The sequence below is a fragment of the Lissotriton helveticus genome, chromosome 1_1, assembly GCF_964261635.1.
Source record: "Lissotriton helveticus chromosome 1_1, aLisHel1.1, whole genome shotgun sequence".
NCBI lineage: Eukaryota > Metazoa > Chordata > Amphibia > Caudata > Salamandridae > Lissotriton > Lissotriton helveticus.
Window position 1 is genome coordinate 266,138,372 of NC_136057.1, and position 16,492 is coordinate 266,154,863.

General features: G+C 42.2%; 1 long non-coding RNA gene across 1 annotated transcript in view; it reads left to right on the forward strand.

Annotated features, from left to right (window-relative positions):
• Nucleotides 1–9,504: 9,504 nt before the first annotated feature.
• The window catches only part of LOC144791619 (uncharacterized), a 271,095-nt gene continuing 264,107 nt past the window's right edge, over nucleotides 9,505–16,492 (forward strand). Inside the window, exons 1-2 of the long non-coding RNA XR_013602444.1 lie at nucleotides 9,505–9,620; nucleotides 9,703–9,812. This is a non-coding gene — a long non-coding RNA (uncharacterized LOC144791619). The remainder of the gene's footprint in view (nucleotides 9,621–9,702; nucleotides 9,813–16,492) is intronic.

Sequence of the window (16,492 nt, forward strand, 5' to 3'; positions counted from 1 at the left end):
AACAGAATTTATAAAAAATTAACACAATGGAACATTTAATTAATCAAATACTTTGGACAATCATGCCTCAGAGGAAATCAATAATAATAAATGATGAAGGAGGCTGAACACAAGAGGGAGTGTTGACGTTTCGACCCAGTTGAGATGCAGGCGTGGATAAACCTTGCTAGAGGGTCTTCATCAGGACAGGGTTTGTGGGAGGTGGGGCAATGGATCTGTATAAAAATTAAAATTTAATAAATAATTCATGGGTCACAAGGGATCCCAGAGGACTTGAATAAAATAAAAGGACGAGGGGGGAACATGCTCATAGGATGGAGAAGAGGGAATACATCATTGGTAATGCAAGTAATCTCTCTGGAGGCCAGATGATGGAAAAACCCCAAGAGGCACAATCGATCATTTAGTCATAAGGACTAATTCAGATAATATTAGGTAGTTAATACTCTTCAGGTCACAGGCTCAAAAAAGAGACAATCAGGGATACTTGCGAAAGAGCTTGTAATTCACTAAGGACCCATATACAAATGACTGATTTAGGCCCCATTGGTGACAATAGTTGCATTGATAAAAATGATATCTATGGCCCACGTTTGAAAAATTCGGCCGTTTGAGAGGTTAAAAGATCAAGCCAGCAGACGAATAAAGGCTAACCTTTCAAAAATAAACTGCTAAACAATTACAAAACCTACAAGTGCTTAAAAACAACAGCAAATTTACCATCAAATATACGTGAAATAGGCATACCTGTCAATGAAAATGCTGGCAGTAGGGGCTATCGAGCTGTAGACAATGAATCAGTGTGTGGATTCTGTGGGGCAACAAGGTGATATATTACGGCCCACACTATCAAATACAACAGGCTACTATGGGTATTAAATAAATGAATGAGCATACCTGCCGAATGCAGAGAAGGGTTCAACTGCAATTGTAAAAACAGGATATGCGAGGGGCAGTCTTCTTTGCTTCAAATTAGCGGGAATCTAAGAAAATAACGGGACAGCATGTAGGTATTCTTGTCCTCGACAATAATAGTACAAGCATGTAAACATGCCTGGATAGGTCTAACAGCATAATTGCACCACCGTTGTGCGTTCAAATAAACATACCTGCCCATGGCAGAACTGCAGCCGGAAAAGGTTCAGCTGTTGTAATGTACGTGTGGATATCACCGCTTGGTTGTCTAAAGGCGGTCGTCGTCACGCCCACAGGGCAAAATCTATGAGGGTAGCGGGACAATATATTAATACTGCTCACCATAAGGGTAAAAGACTGCTCACACAAGAATGGTATACACGTACCTAACAGAGAATTGCTGTTGAAGCACGTGGAGTTGCAATCATAGGCGTAGTGCAAGCTTCAAAATGCCCGTTAATTGTGTGGTTCTGACTTCATATACAATCAAAGGGACGTGATCTGTAAACAGCAAAATAATAATCCCTTCGTCAAAAAACGCGTCAGCTACTCATAAATTGAGTGTGCTACTCGTAAAACATAAGGGGGAAAGTCCTCCCAAGCACGTACCGTGAAAGTAGAAGGGGAAGGTTCTATCCGACAACCGTCATCATTGGTCTCAGACAAAACCACTCGCAAGAGACACTTCCTATAAACTTCCGATCACGTGACCAGGACCGATCATGATCACAGAAAGGGGACTGATGTGAAAGTCGATCCATCTGTGTTAATAACAACTCCAAGATGAAGCTGGATGTAAATAATATTAAAAATGCTTCACAAACGAAGGGAAAATAGGTGCGTCTACTATGTCAAGACACCAGATAAAGGAACCCAAAGTACAATTGTGTTAATGAATATTATTAGGGAGGCAAAATCAAAAACAATTACCTGCGCATAATATATTGATACCCTATAGCCTACCATTAGATGTATTGGTCCTGGAGTTAGTCTATAGATGAACATTATCATAGTCTGCATGTGCTACAGCTTGCATGTTATAAGCATAATACACATCTCGTATTGAAAACATTGCGGCTTACCTATCGAACATGATGGTAAAGGCCGTCACTGCAGGAAAATTACAAATTCAGAAATATTAGGGCAGATAACACTGACATGCAATGGCCGGTATTCACATTCACAGATTGGCCATTTGGGCAAAGGTGCTATCAGTTTTTACTGAGTCAAATAAAAACATCCATTTAGCTTCACGGGTTTTCAAAACATTCGAGATACTGCCAGCCCTCGCACCTAACGTAATCTTCTCAAGGATGACCCACCTCAGACTCTCTGGTGTATGTTGTTTTATTTTAAAATGGTCCACTAGAGGGGCTCCCACTACCTCACAACGGATTCTGCTAGTGTGTTGTAGGATCCTGACTTTGGCCTTTTGCTGAGTTTGGCCAATGTAAATGAGGTTACATTCACATAAGATCGCATAAATTACATTTTGAGTATTACAGTTAGTAAATGATTTCAGTGAGATCTTATGTTCCTTATACTCAAACACCTTTGTCTGAATTGGGTTGTCACAGGCTTTGCATTTGGTGCATCTATGGTGACCTACAACAGGTGGAAGATTCCACAATGATAGAACAGTTGTAGGTTCTATTGAAGGGAGAAATGATCGAACGACATGATCCCTAATGTTCTTCCCTCTTTTGAAAGCATGTAGGGGCAGGGTTGGGTATCCAATATCATCGGATATTAATGACCAATGTTTATTGATAATCTCGAATGTTTTGAATACCCGTGAAGCTAAATGGATGTTTTTATTTTATTTTATTTTATTTTATTTCCGAGCTCGGAAGAACGCAGAAATACTGAGACAACGGTCGGCACCCCTCGGCACAGAACCCTGCGGTGATTAACTCCCGCCCTGACGCCGCCACACGACTTAACCGGACTACACATCGCGTAACAGTTCCCTCCTTGAAAACTACGTCTGGCTTAAGGAAATAACACGGCCACGATGACCTTCTGGAGACGGAGACTTCACATGTAAACAGTACTAGTCTCTTCAATCCCCAACGTCTATTGCACAGATACCGTAAAGTGTGATTCATCATACCGGCAGAATTAATTTCTCCACCGCTTTTGAATTACTGTTGAGAAACTTCCTTAAGGAAGCTCACGTCCTGATGATGATCTAAAATACTCTAGATCGAAACGCCGTCGACAAACTCAAGGAAAACTTCCCTATTTTCATTGTATATATTTTTTGTGGGAATAACCTTGTGGTGACATCTTTGTATATAAGTGTATATAACTGTTTTTTAATATATTTGTTCACTAAAGTCACTTTGAGCACTTTTTGTCACATATGTGAGCACTTGTAAAAGGAAGTAATTATCGTTATTATTTTTTGCATAATATTGTAATAAAATTTACCTATATGGTACCTTGCCAAGACCTTCTCCCTGAATTAATTTCATGAATTAACTTCATAATCTAAAGTATCCTCCCCAGGACCCCTTTGGGGCCACTAAAAACCATTGTAATTCTTGCAAATACATTCACCCCAGGTTCTACTAATGGGGTACCCTTGTTTTCTTTAATTACTTGACATAGTACACGCACCTATTCTCCCATCGTTTGTGAAGCATTTTTAATATTATTTACATCCAGCTTCATCTTGGAGTTGTTATTAACACAGATGGATCGACTTTCACATCAGTCCCCTTTCTGTGATCATGATCGGTCCTGGTCGCGTGATCGGAAGTTTATAGGAAGTGTCTCTTGCGAGTGGTTTTGTCTGAGACCAGTGATGACGGTTGTCGGATAGAACCTTCCCCTTCTACTTTCACGGTACGTGCTTGGGAGGACTTTCCACCTTATGTTTTACGAGTAGCACACTCAATTTGTGAGTAGCTGACGCGTTTTTTGACGAAGGGATTATTATTTTGCTGTTTACAGATCACGTCCCTTTGATTGTATATGAAGTCAGAACCACGCAATTAATGGGCGTTTTGAAGCTTGCACTACGCCTATGATTGCAACTCCACGTGCTTCAACAGCAATTCTCTGTTAGGTACGTGTATACCATTCTTGTGTGAGCAGTCTTTTACCCTTATGGTGAGCAGTATTAATATATTGTCCCGCTACCCTCATAGATTTTGCCCTGTGGGCGTGACGACGACCGCCTTTAGACAACCAAGCGGTGATATCCACACATACATTACAACAGCTGAACCTTTTCCGGCTGCAGTTCTGCCATGTGCAGGTATGTTTATTTGAACGCGCAACGGCGGTGCAATTATGCTGTTAGACCTATCAAGGCATGTTTACATGCTTGTACTATTATTGTCCAGGACAAGAATACCTACATGCTGTCCCATTATTTTCTTAGATTCCCGCTAATTTGAAGCAAAGAGGACTGCCCCTCGCATATCCTGTTTTTACAATTGCAGTTAAACCCTTCTCTGCATTCGGCAGGTATGCTCATTCATTTATTTAATACCCATACTAGCCTGTTGTTTTTGATAGTGTGGGCCGTAATATATCACCTTGCTGCCCCACAGAATCCACACACTGATTCATTGTCTACAGCTCGATAGCCCCTACTGCCAGCATTTTCATTGACAGGTATGGCTATTTCACGTATATTTGATGGTAAATTTGCTGTTGTTTTTAAGCACTTGTAGGTTTTGTAACTGTTTAGCAGTTTATTTTTGAAAGGTTAGTCTTTATTCGTCTGCTGGCTTGATCTTTTAACCTCTCAAACGGCCGAATTTTTCAAACGTGGGCCATAGATATCATTTTTATCAATGCAACTATTGTCACCAATGGGGCCTAAATAAGTCATTTGTATATGGGTCCTTAGTGAATTACAACCTCTTTCGCAAGTATCCCTGATTGTCTCTTTTTTGAGCCTGTGACCTGAAGAGTATTAACTACCTAATATTATCTGAATTAGTCCTTATGACTAAATAATCGATTGTGCCTCTTGGGGTTTTTCCATCATCTAGCCTCCAGAGAGATTACTTGCATTACCAATGATGTATTCCCTCTTCTCCATCCTATGAGCATGTTCCCCCCTCGTTCTTTTATTTTATTCAAGTCCTCTGGGATCCCTTGTGACCCATGAATTAATTATTACATTTTAATTTTTATTCAGATCCATTGACCCACCTCCCACAACCCCTGTCCTGATGAAGACCCTCTAGCAAGGTTTATCCACGCCTGCATCTCAACTGGGTCGAAACGTTGACTCTCCCTCTTGTGTTCAGCCTCCTTCATCATTTATTATTATTGATTTCCTCTGAGGCATGATTGTCCAAAGTATTTGATTAATTAAATGTTCCATGGGGTTAATTTTTTATAAATTCTGTTGTATTTTGGTCTTAATGACCTTTTTTCCTAGTCTTTATTCTTTCACTATCCCAGCACTACCCTTCCCTATTTTCATTCTTATAGGGGCATTAAATGTAATTTAATATTTACTCATTTTTATGAATGAATCTTATATAAAACACGTTGTGATTAAAAACAATGTTGTTCTAATCACCTGTGTATGTACTTATCCTTGTTACAATTGTGTCTATTGCATTTTTATCTGGGGCCACTTTGTTTGTATCAATACGTCGCCCAGGTCCCAGTGACTTCTTGGGTTAACCCGTGTTTTTGTAACACTTCCTGTACAGGTAATACCTGTGAGGTTCATTCTGTGAGATTAACTCTCATTTTAATATGGTCGAGAGGGAACTACTCTCATACTCTGAGGAATACATCACACAATTGTTTGGAGATCCAGCCACACCTTTCTCTCCTCCAATGTACCGACAATCGATTTTACTTTGAAGGATAAGGTAGCCCGTCTGGAAAGGTTAGAAAAGAAATTAATCCGAACAAGGTGGCACGGCCACCTGTTTACCCGCTACCTTCAAGAAAACATTATACCAGTGGGTCTTCAAAATAAGATCGAACCGGCCATTTTTGTCGAAGTCCCCAACTTTAAAGAAGGCTTCAGTTACCTGGCTAACAACTGCTCTCGGCACTGGATGGTGCTGGGGGTTGAGACTGCAGGACAACAGGTACAGTCCATCTCAAAAGAAATTGCAGCACTCAGAGCAGAAATCATTGGTGACAAGGCTTTGACGAACGCCAAGGAAGCCCTAACCTCTCTGGAGGCTACTCTCAAAGATTTTGAATTGACAACACAAAATAGAAAACTCGAGAAATTGGCCCGCGTCCTAAGACTCTACGATAAGAAGAAAACCTACCCCTATTTACAGGAGGATTATTACCATCAAGACACTCAGGGTCGATTCACCAACAGGGGCGCGGGTCAACAACGAGGGAGGCGCAATTATAAAACATTCTCCGACTCCTCTTACAGTTCGGACGGTGACTTTGACCAGTCCGGATCCGGTCAATCCAATAGTGGACAGGACTACGGCTACCAACCCTGCCAGCAGCCTTTTTTAGAACAGGGTCAGGGGCAATGGCAACCCCCCAGGAATCGTGGCAACAACTGGTCAAGAGGATACCAACGAGGCCAGCAATCAGGGAACCAGAACTGGGAACGCGGCCGTGGCAGGCCACAGAAGCAGGTACACTTCCAGTCGGAACAGCACGGGGAGATATCCACCCGCCGCAAGGTATATCGTTGGTGAATCTGTCCAATCCAGTGGTCAATATCTCAAATTATCAACTCTCTGATGATGAGCTGAGCGTGCTGGGCAAGGGACTTTCATATGTACCGACCAACATTCCCACCCAGTTTACCATTAGATCTGAACTCTGCAAATTTTTCAGAAAAGTACGACTTAAATATGTCTTTAAAAACAGACCATCTTACCAATGCAAATCATACACTGGCTTACGGATCCCCTCTACTTTTGTACCACCTGCGAGTAGCATGTCACATAAAATCTTAGCATATGAGGCAGTGGTCTTACGTGATGTTAATCAGATCGTGGACAAACGTCAATACCATCTTTCAACATCAATAGGAATGAGAAGAAGGCCCTTCAATCTCTTGGGAACAACAGAGAAATAATAATCAAACCGGCAGATAAGGGCAGCGCCATTGTCGTTCAAGACATTAAAAACTACAAAAATGAAATTTACAAACAGTTGAATGACGGCATCAGATACAGAAGACTCAACACTGATCCATCATTGGCCCTTGCTTCCGATATCCTAAATCTGACCAGGATGGGTCTCGATGAAGGATTCCTTACTGAATTGGAATTCGATTACTTAAATCAACAGACTCCAAGGCTACCGACCATATACACCCTGCCCAAGATACATAAGAACTTGAGTGAACCACCTGGCAGACCCATTGTGTCGGGATGTGGCTCGATGCTGGAACCTTTGGGCCGGTATATCGACTTTTTCCTGAAACTTCTAGCGGAGATGACACCAACTTATCTCCGCGTTACTATGCATACTATAAGTATTGTAGATGGCCTACCCTATGACGCAGAGAAAGAAATACTGGTCACTTGCGACATAACCTCGCTTTACACAAGCATCCTGCAAGAAGAAGCCCTTACCATCATGACACGGTACTTGGAACAGAGGACTGCTCCAGTACCCGTACCAACAGAGTTCATCATAGGACTCCTAAGGCTGGCCATGATGCACAACTTTTTCATGTTCCAGGACCACTTCTATTTACAAACTAAAGGAGTGGCGATGGGGGCCACTTTTGCTCCAGACCTGGCTATTCTCTATATGGCGGCATTCGAAGAAGACATTATTCTTAACGAGCGGAACCCATACAAACACCATCTTGGAGTGTGGGTCCGCTATATAGATGACATCTTACTCATTTGGAAGGGAACGGATATCGAGCTTTCTGCCTTCCAGGCTTGGTTGGATTCACAGTCTGCTGATATTAAATTCACATTTAAATCTAACCCATCCAATGTTGATTTCCTGGATCTCACGATCTACAATGATGATGGAATCCTGAAGACGACCCTATTCCGTAAACCCACTGAGCGGAATTCGCTCCTCCAGTATGGGAGTCATCATCCCAGATCCCTCCGGGATAACTTACCTATCGGACAATTCTTGCGAATTCGCAGAAACTGTTCGGATAAATCGCACTACATGGAGCAGGCCGATGATCTGATGAATAGGCTTATACAGAGAGGATATCCCCGACGTCTGGTAAAGAGGGACAAAAAAAGAGCGTGGTACAATCCTAGGGAGTGTTTATTACAACCTAAACAACAGAATGATGAACAAGATAATCGCTTGGTCTGTGTCACCACCTTTACAACAGAAAGCAATAGGATCAAAAAGATTATCAATAAACATTGGTCACTAATATCCGATGATATTGGATACCCAACCCTGCCCCTACATGCTTTCAAAAGAGGGAAGAACATTAGGGATCATGTCGTTCGATCATTTCTCCTTTCAATAGAACGTACAACTGTTCTATCATTGTGGAATCTTCCACCTGTTGTAGGTCACCATAGATGCACCAAATGCAAAGCCTGTGACAACACAATTCAGACAAAGGTGTTTGAGTATAAGGAACATAAGATCTCACTGAAATCATTTACTAACTGTAATACTCAAAATGTAATTTATGCGATCTTATGTGAATGTAACCTCATTTACATTGGCCAAACTCAGCAAAAGGCCAAAGTCAGGATCCTACAATACACTAGCAGAATCCGTTGTGAGGCAGTGGGAGCCCCTCTAGTGGACCATTTTAAAATCAAACAACATACACCAGAGAGTCTGAGGTGGGTCATCCTTGAGAAGATTACGTTAGGTGCGAGGGGTGGCAGTATCTCGAATGTTTTGAATACCCGTGAAGCTAAATGGATGTTTTTATTTGACTCAGTAAAAACGGGGCTTAATGAAACTGATAGCACCTTTGCCCAAATGGCCAATCTGTGAATGTGAATACCGGCCATTGCATGTCAGTGTTATCTGCCCTAATATTTCTGAATTTGTAATTTTCCTGCAGTGACGGCCTTTACCATCATGTTTGATAGGTACGCCGCAATGTTTTCAATACGAGATGTGTATTATGCTTATAACATGCAAGCTGTAGCACATGCAGACTATGATAATGTTCATCTATAGACTAACTCCAGGACCAATACATCTAATGGTAGACTATAGGGTATCAATATATTATGCGCAGGTAATTGTTTTTGATTTTGCCTCCCTAATAATATTCATTAACACAATTGTACTTTGGGTTCCTTTATCTGGTGTCTTGACATAGTACATTCACCTATTCTCCCTTCGTTTGTGAAGCATTTTTAATATTATTTACATCCAGCTTCATCTTGGAGTTGTTATTAACACAGATGGATCGACTTTCACATCAGTCCCCTTTCTGTGATCATGATCGGTCCTGGTCACGTGATCGGAAGTTTATAGGAAGTGTCTCTTGCGAGTGGTTTTGTCTGAGACCAGTGATGACGGTTGTCGGATAGAACCTTCCCCTTCTACTTTCACGGTACGTGCTTGGGAGGACTTTCCCCCTTATGTTTTATGAGTAGCACACTCAATTTATGAGTAGCTGACGCGTTTTTTGACGAAGGGATTATTATTTTGCTGTTTACAGATCACGTCCCTTTGATTGTATATGAAGTCAGAACCACGCAATTAACGGGCGTTTTGAAGCTTGCACTACGCCTATGATTGCAACTCCACGTGCTTCAACAGCAATTCTCTGTTAGGTAGGTGTATACCATTCTTGTGTGAGCAGTCTTTTACCCTTATGGTGAGCAGTATTAATATATTGTCCCGCTACCCTCATAGATTTTGCCCTGTGGGCGTGACGACGACCGCCTTTAGACAACCAAGCGGTGATATCCACACGTACATTACAACAGCTGAACCTTTTCCGGCTGCAGTTCTGCCATGGGCAGGTATGTTTATTTGAACGCGCAACGGTGGTGCAATTATGCTGTTAGACCTATCCAGGCATGTTTACATGCTTGTACTATTATTGTCGAGGACAAGAATACCTACATGCTGTCCCGTTATTTTCTTAGATTCCCGCTAATTTGAAGCAAAGAGGACTGCCCCTCGCATATCCTGTTTTTACAATTGCAGTTGAACCCTTCTCTGCATTCGGCAGGTATGCTCATTCATTTATTTAATACCCATACTAGCCTGTTGTTTTTGATAGTGTGGGCCGTAATATATTACCTTGCTGCCCCACAGAATCCACACACTGATTCATTGTCTACAGCTCGATAGCCCCTACTGCCAGCATTTTCATTGACAGGTATGCCTATTTCACGTATATTTGATGGTAAATTTGCTGTTGTTTTTAAGCACTTGTAGGTTTTGTAACTGTTTAGCAGTTTATTTTTGAAAGATTAGCCTTTATTCGTCTGCTGGCTTGATCTTTTAACCTCTCAAACGGCCGAATTTTTCAAACGTGGGCCATAGATATCATTTTTATCAATGCAACTATTGTCACCAATGGGGCCTAAATCAGTCATTTGTATATGGGTCCTTAGTGAATTACAAGCTCTTTCGCAAGTATCCCTGATTGTCTCTTTTTTGAGCCTGTGACCTGAAGAGTATTAACTACCTAATATTATCTGAATTAGTCCTTATGACTAAATGATCGATTGTGCCTCTTGGGGTTTTTCCATCATCTAGCCTGGAGAGAGATTACTTGCATTACCAATGATGTATTCCCTCTTCTCCATCCTATGAGCATGTTCCCCCCTCGTCCTTTTATTTTATTCAAGTCCTCTGGGATCCCTTGTGACCCATGAATTAATTATTACATTTTAATTTTTATACAGATCCATTGCCCCACCTCCCACAACCCCTGTCCTGATGAAGACCCTCTAGCAAGGTTTATCCACGCCTGCATCTCAACTGGGTCGAAACGTCGACACTCTCTCTTGTGTTCAGCCTCCTTCATCATTTATTATTATTGATTTCCTCTGAGGCATGATTGTCCACAGTATTTGCTTAATTAAATGTTCCATTGTGATAATTTTTTATAAAGTCTGTTGTATTTTGGTCTTAATGACCTTTTTTCCTAGTCTTTATTCTTTCACTATCCCAGCACTACCCTTCCCTATTTTCATTCTTATAGGATCATTAAATGTAATTTAATATGTACTCAGCGCGAATATCTCCAAACGCTAACACCTGCCCTGAGCAGTTCTTAGCCATGTTATCCAATGGGAGGTGGATAACATGGCTAAGAGCATTAGCTCGGTAATGCGTGAATATCGCTGACCTTTCAGCGATATTCATGCATTGCGGCCGTGTTTTTATCGCATTTGCGATAAACCTTGGTAATACCAGGCTTATCTGCGATAAAAATCGCCGCAGCTCAGCGGTAACATTTTGTCTCTAACCAAGCAATAGCGATAATTATCGCTATTGCTTGGTAAAATGCCCCTTAGTAAGTTAGAAAGTGAAACTTCATTAAAAAATGACCACTTGCCAAATACTGAGGCAGTTTCAGACTTTTTGAAACACATCTAGGCGCATTAAGCATTAAGCACGCTCCCATCATGCTCCCATGCTCCCAGGTGTGAATGGCATATTGAGAGTGAGATGGGAAGCACTACGAGGCTGAAACTCTATTCCTCATTTTCATGCTTTTATGTAGTATTGCTGCTGTTTTTATGCATACATATATACATTGCATGTTTAGGAACATGTTGGTTGGCTATATTTTTGAGGGTTTTTAGGTGGTGTATCCATTTAATATGTGCTCATTATTGAGGGCTTTTACATTTTTGTTCTCAATATTCTATGTGTTCATACGTTTTGTAATGCAATATTGTATAGGTGGTATTGCGGTGCTTTTGTTTAGTGTGTTGAAAAGCAATATTAGGATTTTCAATATTTCTTAATATTTTTTAATCTTGATATTATTTTCCTCAATATGCTATCATAGATTGCTGGAACTATCAATCTGCTGACAGCTGCTTATAATTTTCTACCATGGACAATTCTAAATGCATGCCGTATCTATGTATATCAAGCATGTACTCGTTTTACATATAGAGGAATCACAGATTAAGTGGAAGGAATTTTCAACCCCTAGGAAGGGAAGAGACTATAGATGTGTCTAAACTGAAACCAGAATGAAAAGAAATGATACCTGGACATTTTGGCATGTATCAATTAAAAGTCCATAGGGATGATGAGCTATTGTTCATCTGTAAACATATTACTAGACAGGAAGGACACGCTTGTGAAAGATTTTCTGAATTGGCTCACAGATATAAAATTGACTTTTAGAAATCTAATGCTTTACAGAGAAGTTGCCGTTTAAGCTGTAATGTTTTGGACAGCAGCGTAGGCGTAGGGGCTTAGCCCCACCAGCCACCATGGACGCATCGCGGCCGCCGGCCTATCTAAATAAAAGACATTGCGCTGAACAATCAGCCGCCGGGAATGCGCAGGGGGGGGTGTGGCCTGCTGCAGCTTGAGTGACAGACACTCAGGCTGCAGCAGACCGTAGTGGGCAGTCCCGCTGGGGAACTTATAGTGCGCGCATGCTTGGGAAAGTTGAAAACTTTCCCAAGTATGCGCACTGTAAGGTCCCCAGCGGGACCCAGGGGTGCTGTTCGCCTGCCACAGCCCGGGTTTACAGAGGGAGACAGGGCGAGCAGCAAATATGCCACGCTAGCCAATCAGGATTGGCTGGTCCACCGGTGCAGCATCCCATTGGATGCCGCGCTTGGGGGTGGCACACACACCGTCTGACGCACGCACTGCTAGGATGTCGGCGCCGCGGTAAGAAAACTTTGGGAACCTTTCTCCCGTTATTGTTTTTTTTTTCAGGACGACTTGTAAAAAATGTTGTATTTCCAAAACCTAATGCATTTACCAATGCTTTTTAAAGCCATAACGTACAGCCTGTTGTGTAAGCTGCTCGAGCCCGTCGTCCATTGTACAGCAGAATTAAGTGCTTCGTTTTGTACAGCGAGAAAGGGAAAGTGCAGGAAGAGCCAGTTATTCATCTCCTCTGCAGCATTTAGACACTCATGAAATTGAAAGTTAATGTTCAGCTACTTTCATTATCTGCTCGGCCCTCCTATTCATTAGAATCCCATAGCTCAGAAGACGCCGGCCCTCTATGTCAGTCAGCCACGGAGACGGAAAAGGTCACACAAACTAAGCGTCAATAAATGAACACGTCGTGCCACAAATTCCCTGCGCTCAGCAAAAAAAAAACGGCTGCGCCTCTCTCTATTTTACTCTGAAACGCAATAAAACAGGAAAGGATGGTATTGATGCTCGCAAAGGCTAGACGGTAATAATGACTAGGTTCCATGTAAGTGTCCGGCGGATGATGAAGAACTGCTCCCTGCATGCACCATCGCTTTGGCGCTGACCCGGCTTTTTAAATGTATTTATTTATGCAATTTTATATAGCGCGGACTTTACCCGAAGGTGTCAGAGCGCTTCACAAAAGGACCAATAATGATACACGAGTAACAAAATATAAAAGCAAACATTAAGTTACATGGATCAAAAGTGACACTAGTGAACGACCAAAATACATGAGGTAGCAATCGGTGCATTACAGGAGAAATAAAAGTGATGTGTGCAGGTTACAAAAACGTACAAAATACAAGTAGAAGTATAATACTGCAATAAAAGGCAGACACTCCAGCACAAGAACAAACGTTACGTAGGCAATGGTGGCCGGGTGCAAGTATCTAAAGCAAACAAAATGTGCGAGGTAGCAAACAGAGTGTTACAAGACGCTTCGTAGCTCGTGTGTCTGCTTGTTGGGATTGGTGGTCAGTTTGTCTGGAGCCTCTTTTGTTCGTACTGTCCACAGTCACCTTCGTTGCCAACATTTACAGATATTCCTGATGTCCGTTGTTGCGAGGCAGTTCCATGGATAAGAACTTTCTACCCTATGTAGCGCCTGTTGTACACGGGCTGGGCTGTCAGGACTGCTTGGTGAATAAAAGACTGCTGCTGAGATGAGATGATTTGGATGGCATGATTTCAAACCTGCAAGGCTGACTCAGCCTTCCACCCGTTCGATGACCTGTCTGCTGGCTATTGATCCGGCTGGGGTTCAGGCAGCCATCACTCGGATGCCTGCTCTCTGCAGCGATAAAACATGATTATCTGGAGCCCACGTGAGGATCTTCCATTACCGACATGTTAGGACGGGTGGAGGAAAGCACACTGTAAAATCAATCCGCTTCCTCGGTCACTGCATTTTATGTCTGATACATGATGATTGAAATGACAGCAGAAATAACAACACAGGTTTCTTTCTTGAGGGGTTTTAGTACATGTTCCCTCTAGATAATAATGAATATATATTATATAGTATATCTCATATATAGTACAGAGACTCTTGGCAGACTTCTGCCAGATTTTAACAGCGTGGTTTAAAAATCATTTCTTTCTACCAATCCCAACAATTACCATAGGGCATGTGAGCAAATTTTAGTACATAAGGTTGTTTGTTTGACAACATACAGTTTGCTTTTAGTTGCACAAAAATTACGTGAGTAATACAGTATTACTAAACTGGGTAATGGCAACAGCTGGTATTTACAGCGGCTTAGAAACAGCACAAGGGAGGTATGAAGCGCTTTATTAAAAGGAAATTATGGTTATTACACTGAAAAAATAGGTTTCTTCTACACTGTGGTATGTCCATGTTTATAATATGACCAACATCTCAGGGGAGGGAAAAAATATTAATTTGACTTTAAAGAATAAGTGATTATGTCTGCTCATAGATAAAAGCTGGCATTTTGAACGTACACAGATGATACGTTTACAAAAATGGCTTTGATCCGAATGCCTCAAAGCACTTTCCTCTTACACCAGGTGATTAAGCCACCATTCTGTAGGCATGCTTGTGCTTCACCTCCTTAAAGGTGAAAACCACATGCTCCCCTCAATAGCCGTTTGCGCGAGTCCTCGTGTCCGCTGCTACAGGTCAACGTTTACTCAAACCCTATTAAAGCGGCCAAATGAAAACACATGACCTTAACAAATGTGCTGCTAGCTGGTGGCTTAGAGTTATCAAAGAGTTGCAGAATATTGGCAACGCTAATACCGGGTGCGAGGGCACGGACTTCCAGGTCATGCCATTGCCCCGACTTGATGCGACTACAAAGCTGCTGGTTTGAGCAAGACATGGGTCCAGATTCCATTGTGACATTATGTGATTTGGGGCATATCTATCTCAATGTGCACAGAACTGTAAATGTATATGTTGATGTGCTTTGAGTTACGTGCCGAGTTATATGCCAAGTACATGTTACTGCGTCTCATCCATTGAACCTTCTCAGCACACATCATGCTGTTGTAGCTACCGCACCCCATACCCAACATTTTTATGGTAGAGCGTTTCAGGGCCTTTCAACATGGCAGTGCAAAAATAAATTTGCAGATGTGTGTACCAGCGATGAGGTTGATCAAATCCATGTGTTGTGAGGCAGGAGGAGGGTCTTGCAGTAGGGTTAAAGGAACAGGGGCAGCTGGACCCATGGGAGTAGGAATGTTACCAGCATCTGAAAGTGATCACATGCAGTAGTCTGGGCTTGGTGTGTTCTTGTTTGCAGAACTACTGGCGAGAGTTGTCTGTAAGCCCTGTCTGCGCAGTGTTTATATGTACGTCATGTTTGCTGTCAGTTGACCTCTGTTGCAAATGTATATTAAACAGTTTTGGATGGGAAGGGAGTTCTGCCGAATCCCAGGAAAGTACCTATTGTATTACGAGGGAAACTGGGAATTGCATTTATATAGCGCCTACTACCCCTGGCCATTCGTTGGCGCGCTTCACTGCGAGTATCCAGTTGTTCCGACTACCGTCCTCAACGTAGCATCCTTGTTGGCTAGGCTACCCCGGCATTCGATGGCGGCTGTATAACTAGTTATTTTTATGTAATTAAAATGATAATGGAATCGATTAGTCGTTGACTGCGAAAAGCAGAATTTGTATGATTTCCAAAGTCGTCCTAAAGAACATTGTAACAGAAAGGTGTTTTTTTTCTCGCCAGTGCACTTAAATTGGTGTGAAATCCCCTTTTATTTAGCTCAGCGGGTTAATACATCTGCTGCAGAAATATGCAAGTGCAGATCGATTTGAAGTGCCCCAGAGGGCTGACTAAGAGGTTCGTTCTTCTGTACTTAGGAAGATTTCCTTTTTTTACTAAGGGGGCGAGTATATCTTTTGCGACCGATACCCACATCTGGGTACATTGCCTTCCTTCCCAAAATCCCATCAGTGCCCGATAAATGAGCCGAACAAAGGGTTAACATAAACGTCTGTAAATACGCGATGATATGTAGAATGCAGAAAAGCGATTATCAGCTTTACTTTGAGACGCCTTCACCGCACCTTGGTGTAAAGGTCACTTCCGGGATTGTGGTGGTTCTTTCGAGCTTGTGCCGCATACTTGGCTCTGGAATAGACTAGAAAAGTCCGGGGTGTCTGAGAGCGCGAGTGAGTGGGTGTGTGAAAATTAGATGCACGCTGCTTCCAGCGCTGCGGCCGCGCCATGTGATCTTGTGCATGCCCATCCCCCACTGTGACCCCTGTCATTCTTTGTGCATGCTTACTGTAGTTCGTTGTCAC